This window comes from Folsomia candida, unplaced genomic scaffold (assembly GCF_002217175.1).
Source record: "Folsomia candida strain VU population unplaced genomic scaffold, ASM221717v1 Fcan01_Sc004, whole genome shotgun sequence".
NCBI lineage: Eukaryota > Metazoa > Arthropoda > Collembola > Entomobryomorpha > Isotomidae > Folsomia > Folsomia candida.
In genome coordinates, this window is record NW_019091196.1 from 3,797,281 (window position 1) to 3,817,674 (window position 20,394).

Consider the following 20,394-nt stretch of genomic DNA (forward strand, 5'->3'; position numbering starts at 1 on the left):
TTTGGAGATGTTCTCAAGTTCGTATGTTTTGTAAGTTTACGTTGTTACGGAATTACAAAGGTTGGCGTGAATAGGCTGATTGTAAATTCTGTAAACTGACAAACTTTTATGATCACATAATTATCCGGGGAAAACAAATATTGAAATGTTTGTAAAAATTTGATCAACTTTTACTCCGTTTACAAAATTATGAAAAAATTTAATTAAAACTTAAATTGCAAGATGCGTCAGGGAGAGGGGTCTGTGAAACAGAGAAGCAATTCAAGCAAGTCTTTGTAACTTTGTAAAATCCGTAAACTTACAAATTTACAAAATTTGGCAAATATTAGCTCCCAAATTTTTAACTTGCTCAGATCACTTTCTTTTAGAAAAGGTGCAAAACTATTTTATAACAATTATAAAGTTACCAATGCCTGCGTGAATTGACTCAGTTTCCTCGATAACACACCTTTAGTATTTTAAGTTATCCTTATTCTCAAATATTTTTTAATTGGCGTTCAAATCATTCCAATTACTTCTTTGTTCTTATCGTGTAAAATTTCTTACATGAAAATTTATAATTATGTAGCAATTTGGTAAAATTTTTGGTAACGGTTTTGCTACCAGATTTTGTGAAATGTTTCTATTACCGGTAACAATTTTGGAATAATTTAACAGGTAAAGTTGGTAAAATTTATTCCCGCATTTTTACCACTCTTAAAAAAAGAATAGTCGCCAAATTTATGGCAACTTTTTCACTTCTTCTTGATACATATTTGTAACCATGGTAACCAACCATTCACATCTTTTTTCTTATCCTTCAACTTGCATTTCTTGCTGCCTGCTCAATCTCAAAGTGAAGTTAAACAGAACATTCCACGACTCGGATCCACTTAAAATTTACAGATTTCCAAAATTTTTTATAAATAAAATCTATCCATTCCAACTCGATCCGTATTTATTTAACCCTTTGGTTGGATTCCATTCATGAGAAAATATTCACTTTTTTTAAGATAATCCTAATCCTAATCCAAAATTCACTTTGTAATATAATTTTCAGGAACTAAAAAGATTCAGTTTTTGGGATAATCCTAATCCGTAATCCGTAATTTTTTAACAAATTTCACTTTCCAATAAAATTTGCCGGAACTGAAAATGTTCAGCTTTTTTGGATAATCATAATCCTAATTCAAAATTCACTTTGTAATAAAATTTTCCGGAACTGAAAATATTCTGTTTTTTTGGGATAATCCTAATTCTAATCCGTAATCCGTCGTGTAACAAAATTCACTTTCCAATAAAATTTGCCCCAACTTTGCCCTGTTTCCAGGGAAATGGAACGTATGTAGAATGGGACACCTGGGCCCAAAAAGCCACCACAGAACCAATTATCAAAATGGATCCGAGTTAAAGTCCACTCCATTTCTGGGCCGAATGGAAAATAAACTAATTCCACCCGTCAGACCTCGATTGATTTCTGGATTCTCGAATTAAAGGGTTGTCCAGAAAGGATGGGAGTAAACGTTTCGGTAACAAAATTGTTACCAACTTTACCAAATTTTATAATAGTTTGTTTCCTTGTCTGTTTTTGGTATTAAAAGTTATTGTTATCGATATGTAATTTGTTTTTGGGGACGAAATGTATTTAAACTGGAAGCTGTAACAAATTTAAATTTCGCGGTAAATTGTGTTACCAAAATTATTACAACCACGTCACGATCTTTTGCAACTATGGGACATCGATGATTTACCAATTCTCATACTCTCAGTAATTACTAGTAAAATCCTTAAAATTCATTTAAACCGTTCGCTGCTTAACAAATTTGAAATTTACGATAAAATTACAAAATTTCAACCACAAAATGTTTTGCTATTTTTACCGAATTTTACCAATTTTACCAAAATGTACAGGCAGCAGCAAAAAATTCTACTAAAATTTTCTCCCCTAAAAAACTATCCTTAAATTTTTGGTCGTCATTCTTACTGGACAGTACAAATTCGGTATTTTTACCAAATTTTACCAAGTTTACCAAAATGTACCTTCTCACCAACCAAATAGGTATTACCAAAATTTTCTCCCGTAAAAAACTATCTCCAAACTTTTTTGTCGCCATACTTACTGGACAGCACTTTCCCATAATTCGTCTCTCTTCTGACTCACTTTACTTTTCTTGCATCCAGTCAGCCATCCATTTCGTGAGCCTTCCTTCACTTGTTATTACTTTAATTACAGTAATTTCCCAGAGTGCAACCCATGCCGGGGAGTAATGTTGCTCCGTCTGCGAGAATTTCGGCCCTTGCACAACTCCAAACTTTACACCGTATCCGGATCCGTCCGACGACCAAAAAGTAATCCATCATCATTTCCACCCGCTTATTTTACTCGGTGGGGAAAACAATCAATTTTCTTGCCCACTTTTCATACTACTGCGTACACAACTTTGGGGTTTCACGTGTATAAAAAATTAGTATGGAGAGAAAACAGCACTCTTAAAAATTGAGAGAAAGAGTTTCAAGCAGTGCTTGGTAATTTTGTAAAATCGGGAAATTTTATAAAACAATTTCAATTTTCTTGACCACTTTTCATATAACTCTGTACGTTCGTATGTAACTTTTGGGTTTTACGTATTTAACACTCTTAAAGATTTTGAGGCAATTCACGCAGCGCTTGGTAACTTTATAAAATCCTTAAATTTTGTACAATCAATTTTCTTCTCCACTTTTCGTACTACTTCGTTCGTACGTACGTAGGACTTTTTGGGTTTTACGTGTATAAAAAATATTATGGAGAGAAAATAGCTTAATAATTTTGGGCAAAATTTACGCAGTGTTTGGTAACTTTGTAAACTCTTACATACTGAAGTAATTTTACAAGCTGTTACAAAATACAGATCTGAGCGAGTTTTCAGAAATTAATAAGCTAATTATCCTTTGCAATATTTGCAAACTTTTGTAAAAGTTAATCAGTTTACGATACGAATTTACGAATTCAGCGTGAATTGCCTCTCTTTCTTGCATAAATCTTGATTACTTTATCTGTCAATCCCAAACTTCATATAATCTTGTGTTATAATTAACAATTAAATTTCTCCATAAAGTTATAAATGGAGTAAAGGCATGACAAAATTTTGAAAATAATTCAAGTTTTACCGGATAATTGGAAAGTATGTAATTTTTATTCATTTCTTTAAAATTATCTGAAAGCTAACTTGGTTACTGCCAAATTTCGAGTTTATTTTTCATTATCTGCGACCAGTAATCGTCACTCAAATTTCTCGATAAGTTATAAATGGCGTATATATTGCACAGTAAATTAGTGAAATTTGTAACAAGAATTACAAAAAAGACTGAGTACAAATTTCGAAATTTTATTTGACGTAAAAATTAAATCTTTATTACCGATTCGGTAACAATAATCTTATTTACGTTCCAAATTTCCCTGATATAATTTTTAAGAGTGTCCAAATAATCCTGCCTGACACGAATAATTTTTGCCTGCCAGACCATTTTTTTCCTGCTCTCCTCCCTTCTGCACTATTATGCAGATTATTTGCGGTTATGTAGGAGGAAATAATTCGCCAGCTTTTTTTCCAAGTCTGCAATATTACAAAGTTTGTTTGTGGTTTCGTTTCATTGGTTGCTGGCTTGCATTGGGTCTGCGTTTGCAAGGTTTGCTCAACCAACTGACGAGGATAATTGGGAGAATTAGTGTTCATTGAAATGGAGAGGTCTGATTTTTCAGGGATATATAGGGCTTACGTAACCGGTATGGTTGTCTGTCTGTCTATCGGAAAACTTTTCCAATCGACTTGAAATTTTGGGAACATTTAGAATATGCAAAATCAGAAATCAAGTTCGAAAGTGAGCAAAATCTGGGCTTATGTATCCGTCATAGCGCTGGCTGTCTGTTTGTCTGTCTATCGATCACTCAAAAATTCATTAAAATTCATTCATTCATAAAAATTCATAATTTCAATCGACTTGAAATTTTGGCCACTTGAGGAATTTGCAAAATTTGGAGGGAAATTCGAAGATTAACAAAATCTGGGCTTATGTACCCATCACGGCTGTCTGTCTATCGATTACAACTTATCGCAAATGAAATCCGCAAAATTAGGAATTGCAAGTTCGAAAATGAGCAAAATTTAGAAAAGTTTGCACAACCTCAAGTATTTATTAGTGACAACTTGAGTCGGGCTAAATTAGGTTACACCGTGGGTTTATTTTTTCTTTCGCCTCTGTCGCCATGGATACTGAACTGAACTGACGGCAACAATTCCTATTCTTTTTTTTGCTTCAAGTTATTTTGAGTAGGAAAATGTCCCGTAATTTAAAATGTTAGGTTACACATACACGCCTCAAACTTTGAAAGGATGGATGTCTTTCGCAATAAGAGTGAATTTTACGGAAAAAACGGTAAAAATAATTTCTTAGAAATTTCAGAAATAATGTGAGACAAAATTTGGGGGGTAAAAACCCAATGAAATTTGCTTCTTCAAAATTTTATTGATTAAATCGGGATACATTTTTTGGTAAATTTCGAACCCGATTTTCCATTATTTGTAAAGTTTGTGAAGTATTTAATTAAAAGATCGATATACGTAGTCGAGGGTTTTGTTATACTTTTGAATTTATTCACTTTACGAAAAAAGTTATTCCGAAAAGGGAATTGTCCTGTAATTTAAGTGCTTAAACTTTTCAAAAATTATTATTTTTTATTAAAATATGACAAATTTTGAACAAAAAACGGTCAAATTAATATTTTTTAAATTTATTGTTTTTGGTTAATTTCAAACCCGATTTTTCATGATTTATAAAGTTTGCAAAGTAACTAAACAAAAGATCGGTTATATTTTTGTTGGTTATAAATCTTTCGAAAATCGTGTTTTAACTAGAAGAATAAAAACGGGTTCAATTCTTAGAGAATAAATAATGTATAATTCATTTCTTACAAATTTCATGTTTTCTGCTAAATTTCGAACCCAATTTTTCATAATGTGTAAAGTTAACGATCTCAATAAACTTGTAGATTTTGAAGAAGTCGTCTTATAAATTTTTGATTTAATTATTTTTACCACTCTAAAAATGGTAAACCTCCCGCACAGTTTTGTAATTTTGCAAACCTATTTATAAACAAGTCATTTTAACTTTTAACTTTCCGAGAGTTTCCCATCTTCAAAATTCCCAGATTTAAGCAGAAATCAATTGACTTGTTATCAAACATTTCACCAAGTTTGGTAAATGTTTTAACCTTACAGAACCAGTACAATTCATGAAATTAATTTCTCCTCGAATTTCATCAAGCTTATGTACAAATATGACGAATAAATTTAATTCCTGAAATAATTTTTCATCTAATTTCTTCAAATTTCATCAAATCGCGACAAATTTCTCATCTACGACTAACAAATATAATTACTAAAACCACTTTCTGACCAAATCTCGTCAAATTTCTTTTAAATTTCCTCTTCAAATTTTGAAAAAAACTTTACCAAAATTATCACCCTGAAATAACAAATTGAACAATTTCATGCCACGTTATTTCCATCCTCCTCCTCCTTTACAAAAATTCGTTACCACCGCGGTAACAAAGCCAGTGTCAAACCTCGGTAACAATTAACAAAATTATCACCCTCAAATAACAAATTGAACAATTTCATGGTACGTCATTTTCCTCTTCCTCCTCCTTTACCAAATCGTTACCCACGCGGTAACGAACCCGTCTAACAGTGTCAAACCGCGGTAACAATTAATTACTTTGATACCACATCTTTATCCAAAAAAAATTACGACACGATACGATCTTATCAGTCCCACTTCCTCGTCCGCTCCTGTTCTGTTGTCTACTGCTTGACAAAAAGATAAACACTTTTATCCCCAAAGTAAATGTCCAATTGTCACCTCTTTTTCTTGGACGCGGGCACAATCTCAATTTCCAATCTGAATAAATAAACGTAAAAGTTGGACACCTTCCAACTCGCGACACGACACAAGATTGTCTCGTCAAGTGTCACACGGAATGACGATGACATCTTTTTCCACATATTTATAAAAGTTGCTCCTGCCACGGAGGAATATCTATCTACTTTTTTTAAGAAGAAAAATCCTACACAAAATTTTGGCATGGAGGACACGCTTAAAAATTTAGGGGGAAATTTTTTCATAAAGTATGTTCAGAATTTTTAAATCATTTCATTTGCAACGTGGAAATTAGCTTTTTTTAAATTGATAAGCTTAAATTGTTTGGAAAAAATTAGGGGTTTTAATTTGTTACATTATAGCACCAATTTGTTTTCTTTCAAAAATTAATATTCTAATAATTGTTAACGTTAGATCGCAATTGCTGGTCATATTTTACAAAATTTATAATTTGAAAACTAAATTTATCATCAATTTGATCTTGTTTTACCTTAGATTCGTAACATATTTAAATTTAGCGCTAAATCCAAAATCCAACCTACACAATTCCAAAATTCTAATTCTTTACACATCATTCCAAATTTTTCTACTATTGAAATTACCCCGAATTTGTAACATATTTAAATTTTCCGCTAATTCCAAAATTTCTTTTAACCGTGTCATCTTCCCCCTCAAATATTCCACATTTTTCTACCAACCAAACTACCCAAAATTACCAACTTTTCTCTCTCATTGCTATCCCATCCCCGTCACGATTACATCAATCATCAGAATCATACGACACATCTCTTCACCGTTTGATTTATCATCTCTCTTCTCTTCTCAACTTGTTCTTCTCTTCTTGGAATGAAGAAAACGTCTCAATTTATTTGCAAGTTTGGGAGGAAGGAATTTGACAAGCGGGCGAGAATGACAGCTCAACTTTTGCTCTCGGATTTCTTACGTTACGAGAAGAAGAAGGAAAGATAATGGAATTGTCATACTTTGAGAGACAAGCGGACATGGGATGAGTTATTTATTGGCCAGAAAACAAACCAACCTCAAAAAGTTTGCCTTATGTAGCCAGCCAGCCTCACTCACAGCTTGTCCGTCCCACTAATCGTAAGAAGAACTCAGCTAGTGTCATTTAATAGTTGGCTTGCTGGGAGGGAGAAAAAGGCAGAATGGAGTGAAACAAAATGGAGAAGGGGAAGAGAGATTTCAGGAAATGAATACTGCGAATTTTCGGAAAAATACGGTTCAGAAATATTTAGACAAAGTTTAGTTCAGAAACTTAAGGAAAAAAACTTAAACAGTAATTATTAAAATGTCTCCAATTATTTTTGAGTACGACAAATTTGTGAAGTTTTTGGAATCAAAGTCCAAAATTTACTAAAATTTTTGCAAGAAATTTTTTCAATTGTGTTACATTTTACAAATTTTTGTACACAGTTTTTTTTAGTAAGAGTTTGACGACTTATTCGTATTTTATGTGTAAAATGGTAAAGTGAGATTATGAACAGATGCAGAATTAGCTTGGTCCACGAGATATTTATGATTTCTTGACGAATGTTATGAAATTGTGGTGAAATTTATCCAAAACGGTAAAAATATGGTAATAAATATTTCTCAAAATATTATCGTGTCTCGAAATTATTTGCTATTTTGCTAATTAAAGTTAACCATGAAATTTTGAATATCTCGGTTTTGTAAATTTTATTTTAAATGATGGTTGACAATTTAGAGTAGTTTGTGTATATTTGTGTTGGAAATTTATCACAGCCATGGATGAATCTTCGTTTAAAATTTTCATGAGCCAGGACAAAAATATTGCAATATATATATCAAAATTTAGAAATTGTTTTTTTTTAATATTATGCAAAATATGCCAAAATTGCTACTCCGATGTAGTAAGAAATTTAGCAGAAATTTTGGCAAACAAATTTTTTACTGATTTTTTAATATTCTAAAATCCACAAATTCTGAAATTCAACCAATAAACGTTAAACTGTTTCAATTTTTCTTTATCTAAATCCGTCCTTTCACTTTTCCTCCAAACTTCTCAATTTCTTGACAAAATAAACATTCTTCTAAATTTCCCAAATTCGGGAAAAAACGCACTTTCTCCGAATCTTTTCAATTTTCATGGTTCCTAAATTGGCGCAAGTTCCCAAATTTACAAAATAGTGCTTTAATTCTTTATTAAGATTAAAAAATCATTTTCTCCAAATATTCTACCAAAATTGATACAATTTTCCAAGTTTCCCATAATTTTGTAAAAATGTAAAAAATCATTGTCACAATTTTTACAAAAATAAAAAATCACTTTCTCCAAATCTTCCCTAAAAATTATGTAATTTCCCAAATTTCTCAAAATTATAAATTCAAATCCTCAAAATTCTACAAAAATACTCCTTCCCATTTCTTCCTCCCAAATAAACCGCACCACTTTCTCAAAATCTCTGTCCTTTCTTAAAAATTGCATCAATTTCCGTATCAAATCTTTCCCCAAAATCTCACCCCTCAATCTTCCACTGCAACTCTAACTCCACTTTTTTCTCGAAATCTTGGTCAAATTGGGTTTGACGGGTGCGATTAATTTTCACCAGAAATGTATGTGATTCAATCCCTGACAGCATTATCACTCAAGAACCACCACCACCTTCACCTTCCTCCTCACCTTATCTCACTTTTTTTTTACCTGCACAACTTCCACTTTGACTTACTCAACATCATTTTTTCCTCTTTTCTACCAGATTTACTTACTAAACTTCTGGACACACAACAAAAAACCAGAAAAAACTGACCCTGATTCTTGACACGTGATTGATTTCGTTACTCACACACACAACTTTCCCTGATGTGAATTAATCAATTTCTTCTTTTTTAAGGAAGAAATTTCTTATTTACATAAATTTCTGAACGTATTTCCTTATTTTTTGAGGCAATATTTTTCAAATTAGTGAGATTTGCTTTAAATTTCTGACTATATTTCCGTATTTTTTGTACCAAATTATTTACTGGAATTTCATCTGAGGCAATTCACGCAGGCCTTTGTAACGTTGTAAAATCCATAAACTTACAAACTTTTACAAAATTTTACACATATTTCTGAGGAAAATTGGCTTCCAAATTTTGATAAACTTGCTCCGATCAAGAGCGTTTCTTTATTATGTAAAAGTTTCTAAAATCATGCTACAAAATGTACCAATTTTACAAAGTTACCAAGGCCCACGTGAATCACCTCATCATTTTTACACCATTTTTTTTACCCCAAAATTCCTAAAATTTCCTTACCTTAATTTTACAACGGTAGAAAATATCACAATAACGATTTGGTTCCGTACGTCGCTTACTTTTATTTTTACTAAATTCGTCTCCTCTTCTCTCTTCTAAATCCGACGCAGTCTTTTATTTATATTTACAAAAAAGTAGTAGTATTTTATTTTATGTTCCCGTGGTTTACAGAAATTTTTCGAAATATTTATTTTTAATTACAAGGCTGACTACTTTTTTGTTATATTTATTAAAAATTTCTCCGTTTTTTCTTTCTTTCTTCTACCAAAAAATAATTCGAATAAGAGGAAAACACGAACGCACGACTAGATATATTTTTTTCTTATTTTTTCCAAAACAAGAATTGAGACCCTGTTGAATTCTATGATTTTTACGTTAATTTCTATAAATTTCCTACACTTTCTGTTTTCAAAAATAGAAATATTTATATCCTAAAGGTTGAAAATAGACGCTCTCTACTTCTACTTTCACCACTATATATTTCCGAAAAGGCACAATCACACGGTTTAAAAAAAATGTCAACTTCAAAAATTTCCTCGGAAACTTTCACTTTCTGAGAAGGATACAAATCCAGTTTAAACTTCTCCCCTCACTCACTTTTCACCACCAACGGAGCGAGAAATCCGCCTTAAATTGCCAGTCAAAACTACGTCGATTTATCCATAATCCATGCAAAATTTCAATTTCATTTCACCCACTTTTCCGTTCCCCTTCAAAGTTTAGTTTTATGGTTTCCATGACGACGATAAGAATTTTTGGTGGTGGTGGCGTCATCTTCGCCACGGTATTTCGCGACGCCAGGAATAATTTCGCCACATATTTTGGATTTTGTGAGGTTTTTAAAAATGTGATGTCAGGTTTTTAGGCTATTCTTTTTTTATGCCAGAGTGGGGACGGAGCCGGGTGGACTTGTCGCTTAATACTAACATCTCGCCACGAATGGGATCCCCTCTTTAAGCGAAAAGGACGAAAATTCTCGGCCTGCACTCTAATTCAATCCCGATTCTGTGCTCAGCAAACAACTTCTCTCGAGTTGGTTTGAGTCTGCCTGGCAGAGAGAGGAAAATTTCTAGTTGAGAAGTGAAACAGACTAAAAGCGAAGTAAGGCAGGGAGTAAGCAAGGCTAAAAAAATGGGAATGATTCACCAAATGGTGAGGAGCCTTCTGGTGTGCTACTGCTGCTGCGGGTGCTGCTTCTTCTTCCGGTTATGTAAGAGAGAGGTTTTTGTGTGTATGTGGGTTGGATTTTTTTTAAAGGTTGGAAGAGGAGAATTTTGAATGTGAGAATTTTTCAAAATTTTATTTAGGATTTTAGTTTGGGAAAATTGATTTTTGAAAAAAACAGAGGGGAAATGGGTAGATAAAGAGACGAATTTCTGGTTATGCTTGAAGTTCTTTTAAAGATTGTAAGAGAATTTGAGAAGATTCGAGATGTCAGAATTTTTCAAAATTTTATGTACAATTTAGTTTCTCAAAATTAATTTAAGGGAAAAAGCTTGGAGGAAAATGGTTCCTTTAAGAGTGAAAGGTATTGTAAAAATTTAAATGTTAAAATTTCTCAAATTATATTTTGCAGATGTAAGTAGCTTCAGAAGTTTTATAAATATAATCAAAGTGGGAAAATGACGCATTAAGAAAAATTCAGAGGTGAAACGCCAATAACAAAATTTGTTAGAAAAATTATTTGATAATAATTACGTAGGTGTCTCTTTTCTTGGTAACAATATAATGTCAAATCCGTAAATTCCGGGAACTTACAAGCAAAATTTTAGAAATATTTCGAACGAAAATTAGTTCCCAAATTTTCGTAAACTTACACGGATCTCTTCATTCTATAAAACTTTGTAAAATTATTTTACAAATCTTACCGAGTTTTAGAAAGTTGCCAAAGGACTGCGTGAATTGCTTCAATATTTACCAATACAGAATCACCCTGCATAAAGGATTTCATCCGATTTTCTCCTAAATTTCGAGCTTCATGTCCCTTATCGAAATTAAAACGGCGACATCCAAAATCTTGTCCAAAATCTGGCCCACTCTTTACGCAGGCCCCCCTCTTTCCAAATTTTTTTATGAAAAGGGTTACGAAATGGAAGGGGAGAGACGTACATATAGAAAAGCGCAGCATGAGACGAGAGATCACTTTTTGAGCCTGTCATACATACGCTCAATTCACTCATAATCTCGTCAAGTCGAGGAAAAATTCCGTGTCTCCTCCTTTACTCGACCCCCAGCTGTCATCCTATCCCTGTCCTCTCCGTCTCCCCATAAAAATGGTGACAGAAGAGAGACAATCACTCTTTTTTGATGGAACAAACAGCCATTCGCATTACGTAATGTATTTGAGTGAATGGCACACTCTTAATAATTTTTTGGTTGCGGAGTTACCAAGCTTGGTAAATTTCGTGGTAAATTTGTGTTACCAGCTACCAAATTTTGATAACCAAAATCGACTTATTTAGATCCTCCCACAAAACGGTGACAAATTATTTTTTTAAGTCTAACCGTCATTCACAATACGTTACGTATTTAACTAAAATTTGGTATATCAGTACTTAAGTAGCTACTAAGTTTGGTAAATTTTATGGTAAATTTCGTGGTAAATTTGTATTACCAATATAAGCCAGCTACCATATTCGACTAATTTTTTGGTCCTATCCCCATCAAAGTGGTGACAGCACACAGAGCAAAAAAATATTACGTAATGTATACACTCTTATATTAAATTTTTGTTAAATTGGCAAACTTGGTAACTGAATATATTATTTAGTTACCAAGTTTGCCAATCTGAGCGTATAAAGGACATGTTATGCAGTAAACGGTAACCTACACATGTAAGATGTTAAAGTTCATTCGAACATGCGACAGTTTCACCTCATAATGCTGGCATCCTCGAATAAATAATTTCAAATATTCATTTTTGACATTAAAATTACGAAAAATCAAAATTTTTAACAATTTTAGATAATAGTTTTTACCAAGTTAAGAAAAAAAACTTTAGTAAAACTATAACTTTTCAGAAAACCATTGGGATTTCTAGTTAAAAAACCGAGATTTCCGTTTCAAAATCGGAATTCAAATAATTTAATTACTCCGATTCCAAAAACCACTTGGATTTCCTAACATCCTGAATTCAACAAGTCCAAGTCACACTTTTTAACCTTACGAATTGTCATTTTCTCTCTCAATCTGCTCAAATCTCGGTGAAAAAAAACCGGTTTTTCCCCAAAATGAAGACATCACCAGCTCAGAGCTTGATAATTATTTACAGGAAGCTGCTTAAACTTGCTCATCCGACGTCCTCGGAAAGGCAGATAAAATAAATAAATCTCAAATTACATGCGGCCAGTTGCATCTCTATCTCTCCTCCAGACGAGTAGATCACGTTACGTGAACAACCACAATTAATTAAGGGAACCAGCATAAGACACGTGGTCCCCATTTTTACCGGCTTTTCGCGGTTAAAAAATTTATCATCTACATATTTTTTCAAAATTTGTAAGCCTTCAAGAAATTTACCGAACTAATTTTCATCAAATTTCGACGCTTATTTTCTCCATTCGAAAATTAATGCCATGAATTTTTACCGAATTTTGAACCTTATTCCACTCCTAAAAACTAAATTGTGTTTTTTAAAATTTTTGAGCCTTGTTTCTCCATGAAGAAATTTTTCGAACTAATTTTTACCAAATTTTGACGCTTATTTTCCCACAAAAAAGAAATTACCACAATTCTCCTCGAATTTTGAGCCACTTTCGCCCTCAGAAAATTAACTACACGAATTTTCACGGAATTTTCAACCTTATTTCACCCTTAAAAATTAATCACCTGTTTTTTTCAATTTTTTAAGCCGTATTTCTCTTTCAAGAAATTTATCAAATAATTTTCACCGAATTTTGATTTGTATTCTCCCTTCAAAAATAAATTACCCGAATTTTCACTGAATTTTAAGCCATTTCCCCCTCAGAAAATCAATCATACGAATTTTCCCAGAATTGTCAGCCCCACTCAAAATCCATCACATTCTTCCTGTACAATCCCCACAAATTCAATTGCCAAATCCAGCTTTAAACCTTAACAAGAACGACATCCGGACCAAACTTCCGGTCCATTTTACATCTCAATCTGACCACTAATCAGCTGAATATGTTGATTATTAATTTAATGGCCACTCATCTCGGCGACAAAACGGATGTCATCTTATCTCACTCGCTACTTAACCAGCCAGCCAGCCACGCAGTCAATTCTAATCCGCTAATCAGATCTGATTACTTTAATTAATCCAGACTTGTGTACATAAGTTAAGCAGCTTAATTTGGCTAAAATGATGACTTCATTTAAACAGCGCGTTAACTTTATGACAGATTTTTTTACAATTGAAATTCATGACGTTTTTTTAACCAATTGTTTTTTGGATAAGGGAATTTTTACACATTTTCATAGAATGCGGGACCAAATTTGTAAATTTTGTAATATTTTGCTTAGTTTGAAGCCAATTTGGAAAAATGGACAAAATTATTATTACTAAAAGGGGGTAAAAGATCGCTTAAAAGCCATACGGTATTTTATTTATTTATTTCGTTTTTACGTATAACACGTTAAATACGAGCTTTATAACTTTGTAAACCTTGTAAATTACGTAAACTTTGAGTTTATTAGCCTCTTGCTTTCTTAAATTCATTAAAAACCTTTCAAAAAATTCAAAAAAAATTTGCACTAAAGTTTTTCCATTTTCAACATAGTCAACTCAAAATTTTACACAGTTTACAAAATTCCCATCCTTCAAAACAATGTTATTTAAAAATCTTGAGCCTATTCCCGAATTTTTTGTAAATTTATTTTATAGAGTTTACATATTTGCCGTGAATCATTCAACCAAAGTGAAAAAAACTCTTCGCCTAACTTTTTTTAGTTTCCTAAACCAAAACTAGCCTGGTAATAAAGTAAGCTAGTTGTGAGGCTGTTAAAAAATGGGTGTCTGCATTTAGGTGAATTTCTACATTTCAGCGAAACGCAGTCAAGCATCCCACTTTCGATTAGTGTTTGCTCCCATGCGGAATTAATTCGAGTTGGATCCCGTCTCTTTCCCCTGGAAATTTATGTTACTTCTCAACCACTCACCAACTCGGGGGGCCCTGCGAGAAGGACAGGCCACAAAAATTATACAATTTTTGGTAAAAATTTGGTAAAAGTTTGTAGCTGCAAAAAAATCAGGTAACAATTTTAAGACACTACCCAAAAAATTGGGAATTTTTGGTAAAAATTTGGTACCTTAAAAAAATCAGGTAGAATTTTCCCCAGAATTAATTTTCCCGGTGAATCAATTTCTATCAATACTTTAGAATTTGGCGGGATTTTTGAGTCGTTACGAACATCTGGAATAATTAAGCACAATATTTCCTAAAATTTATTGGCTTTCTTAGGGTAACTAATTTTTATATTAGAAAAATCGAAAAAATTTCTGATATTCTTCTAGTAAATTCTACTCGCATGAAATTTATTTGAATTTCCCGCTAAATTAAGTATCTTTACCATACGGTAACAAATCGTTAGATTAGAAAAAACCTCATACCAAATTCAAATTTGCCTCCATATTCCTTACGAACTAAATTCCTATCAGGTACGAAACTTGACAAAAATTTTTGAAATTGAATTTTCCAGAAATCCAATTCCCGCCAAAAATTCCTATCAAACTTCCCACTACATCATTCCTGCACGTCTCAATAAATTCCGTTCACTGAATGAATTTCAATTTTGAAACAATGCGCGTACACAACAATGCCGAATTCGTCTATGCATGCATCGGGTTCGTGACGGTGCATCGAAATATTCAAAACTTGTCCCCCATCCATTCTCCCTTATTTGCATACTTTGTTGTCTCTTCACTCTTCTCCCCGATACCCGGGTAGCATAACACCCGGGTATCGGGAGGAGAGGAGGAGCATTATTATAATGAGGCACACATTCCGCAATAACTCACCCACGCCGGATCGAAGACAAACTGATAATTGAAAATTGAAATCTGTGAAATAATAAATGACTTCCCTTCAAACGACCGAGAAATCTCACATGAATTCATCACCCATACGGAAATAATACCCGGGCATAATTTATATAACACCGAAAATCCCGCATGAATTCCGTGGTCAGTAAATTAATATATTTTGTAAAGAGGAAATTTGAAAGTCTCCTCTTACTTTTTTTATTTCGTGGTCAATAATTAAATGAGGAAATTTTAAAGTTTTCCAATTATTTTTATCAGAATTTACTATTTTCGAAAATTTGTATTGTCAGAGAGTTTTAATTTCTTTAGACAAAAATAATAATCATTCATTGCATGTCCAACGAATTTCGTGGTAAAAAATTTAATATTTTTTATTAATTTGTAGTGTGGAAAATTTATACTTGGAAATTTTAAAGTTTCCAGGTATTTTTTTTGGAAATTTGAATTGTTCAAGTTTTAATAAGGTAGTTTAAACAAAGTAAAAGTGGTCCTCTTATCTTTTTCATCTTTTTAATTATGTTATTAATATGTGTAAATTTTTCGGCATCAAAATCTATCAAATTTTGTCAACTTTAAATTTCCAAAATTATTATTTTTTTTTAAAAAATCTTTAAACGTATGTGTCTCTCTTTCGGTGATCCTTTCTGGCTTCGTCAGCAGCCATAGCGTTTCCATTTCCTACTTTGTTTTGGGGGCCATGCGTTAAGCACGTGGTAAATAAATTCTGAGCTGAGGTCATGAGGTCAAGGTCAAGGGCACACTAAAATTAATTATACCATGAAGGGTCGCAAATAATTCTGCAGAAATCCTTAAGGTCCACACCCTTCTAGTTTGTGGAGGGAGATATGTAGACCTGAATTTTCAGCCATATTTCACCCTCCTCCTCCATCCAGCTCCCTCGTTCGTTCGTCGTGACATCCACAAAACACAACTTTATTTTATCCTCCAACATATCCCATCCCATCAACTTTGTTGCATAACAACACCACAAAAGATGGGCAAGCACTCTTAAAAATGGGGGAAAAATTTAGCCCAGAAATTGTAATAATTCCGTAATAAATGTTAGTGTTTGGTCACATTACAAATTTACCAATTTGGTAATAAAGGTGAATTGAATGGTAAATGAATGCTGCGATTTGCTACGATGGATATGACCTGAGAATAAAAAGATGGAATTTCGTGGTAAATAATTACCAATTTCTACCAGGATTAATCTTTGCTATTTGGTAATTGAAGACCAAGTTGGTAACAAATTTGAATTTCGTGGCAAATAATTGTTACCATTCTGTTATTCAAAATTTTACCACTAACAATTTATAACGGCTAATTTGGTAATTGGGGACCAAATTGGTAACAAATTTGAATTTAGTGGCATATAAGCGTTACAATTATTTTATCAAAAATTTCGACACGTAATTAATAAATTCTCCGGAGTTTATAAATATTTAAAATTTTACCAAACTTAAAATGATTACCACGTTTCGGTAACTTTGTTACCAAACATTTTTTACCAATTATTTCCCCATCTTTTTTAAGCGTGTCTGGCACGAAGAAGGGAATAATATTGTCTCTCTTTTGGCATCTGGATGCATATGGTTCTCCAAATTTTAATTAATGTCCTTTTAAACACGTGCATCCCGAATAATATTCACCCAGCCATGCGTGCATCTCATCTCCATCATCCGATTATTATTCACTTCTCTCTCTTCTCGTGGTCATCATTACTATGCAAACTCCACTCCAATCCACACGCTAAAATTTATTTATTAAATAAAGAGAGAGAGAGTCACATCAAATCGTATAAATACGATTGCCTAATTTACATAATATTCATCACGACGAATGAATAAATAATAATCAAATAATATTCACAAACTTGGAATTTTGTCATACTTAATTCTGAATTTTTTGTTAATTGTATTTAATTTAATTTTAATTTTAGTAAAAAATTTTAAATATGCAATTCCTTTTAAAACTTAAAAATTATGAATCGAAATTACGAAATTTATAATTTTACGGTAATTTTTTTGTTAAATTTGTACTTCTTTTTAGCCGAAAATTAAAAATCCTTGTTCACAGCGTTCCTTCATAACTAATCCAGATTACACCTTCCCATTCTTGTTCTTAGGTGATCCCCTTAATTTATTTCTGAATTACTTGATGAAGAGAGTCACATCAAAAATCATATAACTACGATTGCCTAATTTACATAATATTCATCACGATGAATGAATAAATATAATCAAACAATATTCAAAAACTTGGAATATTTATCGTACTTTATTTTTTTGCTGTTTTGAATTTGTATAAATTTAACGTTGCACAAAAAAATAAAAATATTTTTCCTCCTGAAACTTACAAACTTTTCCGAGATAACTCACTTTAATTTTAACCAATCTAAAATATTTTTGGGCAAAATTAAAATCTTACTTTCAAGTTTTTGTTAAATCTGTATCACTTTTTCGCCGAAAATGAAAAATCCATGTTAATTAATCTATGTTAATTATATGAATAGATCATTAGTAATGGTTCCTGACAAAAATTTTTTTACAAAATTTCCAACAAGTTTCAAAATTCTCCAACTTTTCCTCAAGCTAAACTACCCTCTACCATAAAAAATCAATCATTCTTTTTATTAATTTACACCTTTCACAGAGCTAAAATTCATTATAATTTTCGCATAAATGTTTAAAAATAGTCATACTTTTAATTAATCACTCCTCAATTAATTACGCATCCACCTTAATAAAATCTATTAATAAACATCCCCCCAAAACTTATTTATCCCTAATAATCCTCCATCCACCACAAAACAAATACGTCCACGTAATAATAAAGTTCACCCTAAAAAAGCCGGCCACCTACTTAAAAACTAAACGCTACTTACAACTTCATGTGTTTATGCGGTTTAGTAAATAAACGCATAAATACGTACATAAACACATATTTATTTTATTTTATGGGGACCATAATGTCTTCTCTGGTAGATAGTGAGTAAAGTAAAGTAAGTAACCTGACCCATAAGTAGTCGGTCGTATGGACTTGTTAACGTGACGATAAGAGTCATTCCACTAATTTTATTGCCTCATAAACTTTTATGCTCCTATACTTTTCCTCTCTCTCTCGAGTCGAGGAGTCGACTACTAAAAACCCGATACCATTACACGTCTTATTAATCGCGTAAGTGCATTCCACTTTTTTGCGTGGAAATTGCGAAATTATGCAGTTTTCTGCACTGCAACTACTTATATACTTCGGTCAAGGTCAAGGGAGCAATAAATTTGCACGTGTTTGTGGAAATGTGGTGGTTTTGGGGAAAGGGTTAATCTTTAGTTTTTTTTAGATTTGGTAAGGAATTTTGGTATTTTAACGAATTTATTGTGTAATAAAGCGTTCATTCTAGTTTTGCATTTATTTGCAAATGTATGCAGTTTTTTGCAAAAAAATAAACAAACAGAGAGGTATACAACGTTTAAAAATATGCTTGTCTAAACGGGCACGTGTATTTTTCTTGGTTCATTTTGTATGAGAGGTTTTATACAAGTTATTTACAAGGTTACGATATATTTACAATGTTATTAATTAAATTAGGTAATTTACATATTTTCTCCTGTAAACCTATGTTACCAGAGTTTGTTAAAATCTTACTTTCTCGTCGGCATGAATTTTTCAAAGTATATAAAAATAATTATAATCCAGTGAAAAAAAATCATTTTAGTAATTCCTGAACTCTAAATATAAAACCGTGACAATTGGAAATCTAGTACAATTTATCTATTCAATTTCTTTCGTAACCAACTAACGTCGCTAAACTTTATAAAATTTTCGCCCCTATTTTCCCCACCTTGCCGAAAAAAAATCAATACATAATAATTCATGGAAAAATACATGTGAAATTTTAATTTTAGTTTTATTTCAAAATTTTTTCACTGAAGATGGTGATTAAAAAAATGGTGCATAATTCCATCCTTCAATTTTAGTTGTATTTTTTACCAATTTCTTCAACAAACTTTCTTAAAAAAACAATACATTACACAGTAGAGTCTTAAGTTCTCGTGAACGAGTTTGAGCTTTGAATTCTGGCGCCAAATTTTGCCGACGTCGAGTTTTTTCATTGCCACTGATTGCCCAAATTGTGCTCAGTAATATATGATAAAGGTTTTTAAAAATATGAAGAATTGGTCAAATGGCGATAAAATTCACAAAGACATCTATAATTTTTAGCTAGTCCTCCAAATAAAAAAAAATATGTGAGATTTTAAAATTCTGCAGAACTTTGGAGAAAAATTCCAGACGGTTAACGACATAGCTAAACCTTAGAAGGATACTGGTAGTCCTGATGACCAGAAGAGATCCGGTTGACCTCGATCAATTCGGACACCAGCCATGGTGAAAGTATGGAAAGCCCGAATTTGGCGAAATCCTCGTTTTCATCAGAAGAAGTTAGCTCTGCAAACTAATGCATCCAAATCATCCATCATGAGGGCACTAAGGAATGACCCTAGGGTTAAGGCTATGCGGGAGGATACTTGTCATGTGATCACTAACAAGCAAAAGAAGAATCTAGTCAACTGAAGCAAAGCGCTTCGTACACGGTACGCGGGCAAAAGGTACCGAGTTTCCTCTTCACGAATGAGAAGATTTTGACTGTTGGAGAAAAATTTAAAAAAACAAAATGGCTGGATATTTGTTCTGTGGAAGTTTGACGTCCCTTTCAGTATGCGGAAGTAAATTAGAAGTCATCACCAAAGTGTAGATGGAAGCGAGATGGCTGGAGAAAGCAAATCTCCGTTTTTTTCGCAAAGGGTATATGTTCGAGCCAAGAATTATTTTCAGAGTATCCAAAAGCTAACAGTTAATCGCCTGGACCATGAACTCTTCGAAAACTAACATTGGATATTCAACGATGCTCTGCTCCTGATCATGGTGCAAAAATTGCCCAAAAATGGTTTCCGACGAATTTTCGTGACTTTTTTTCCTCCCAAGAAGGGTTCTCAGCATCTACAGACCTTAATCCCCTAAATTATGAATAGTGGTCAAAATTATAGGTCTAGGTATGTACTAAGTCCCACACAAGTGTGGAAGGCCTGAGGTCATACTTACTGAAGATCTGGGCGCTTTTCCCCTGAAAACCGTGCGTGCCGCGATCCAGCAGTCTCCGCTACGACTTATGTCTTGCGTACAAGCCCGTGAACGAAATCTTCAAAAAGAAGTTA

The 20,394-nt window shown here is 32.7% G+C and overlaps 1 protein-coding gene across 5 annotated transcripts in view; it reads right to left on the minus strand.

Moving 5' to 3' along the window:
• LOC110849485 (homeotic protein antennapedia) overlaps window positions 1–20,394 on the minus strand; it is a 121,984-nt gene that overhangs the window by 24,383 nt on the left and 77,207 nt on the right. The window contains exon 1 of one of the 5 annotated variants that reach the window (XM_022096898.2): window positions 9,175–10,322. The exons of the other annotated variants lie outside the window; for them this stretch is intronic. The gene's annotated coding sequence lies outside the window, so the exon portion shown is untranslated. Of the gene's footprint in view, window positions 1–9,174; window positions 10,323–20,394 lie in introns of those variants that run through there. 5 annotated transcript variants of the gene reach the window in all.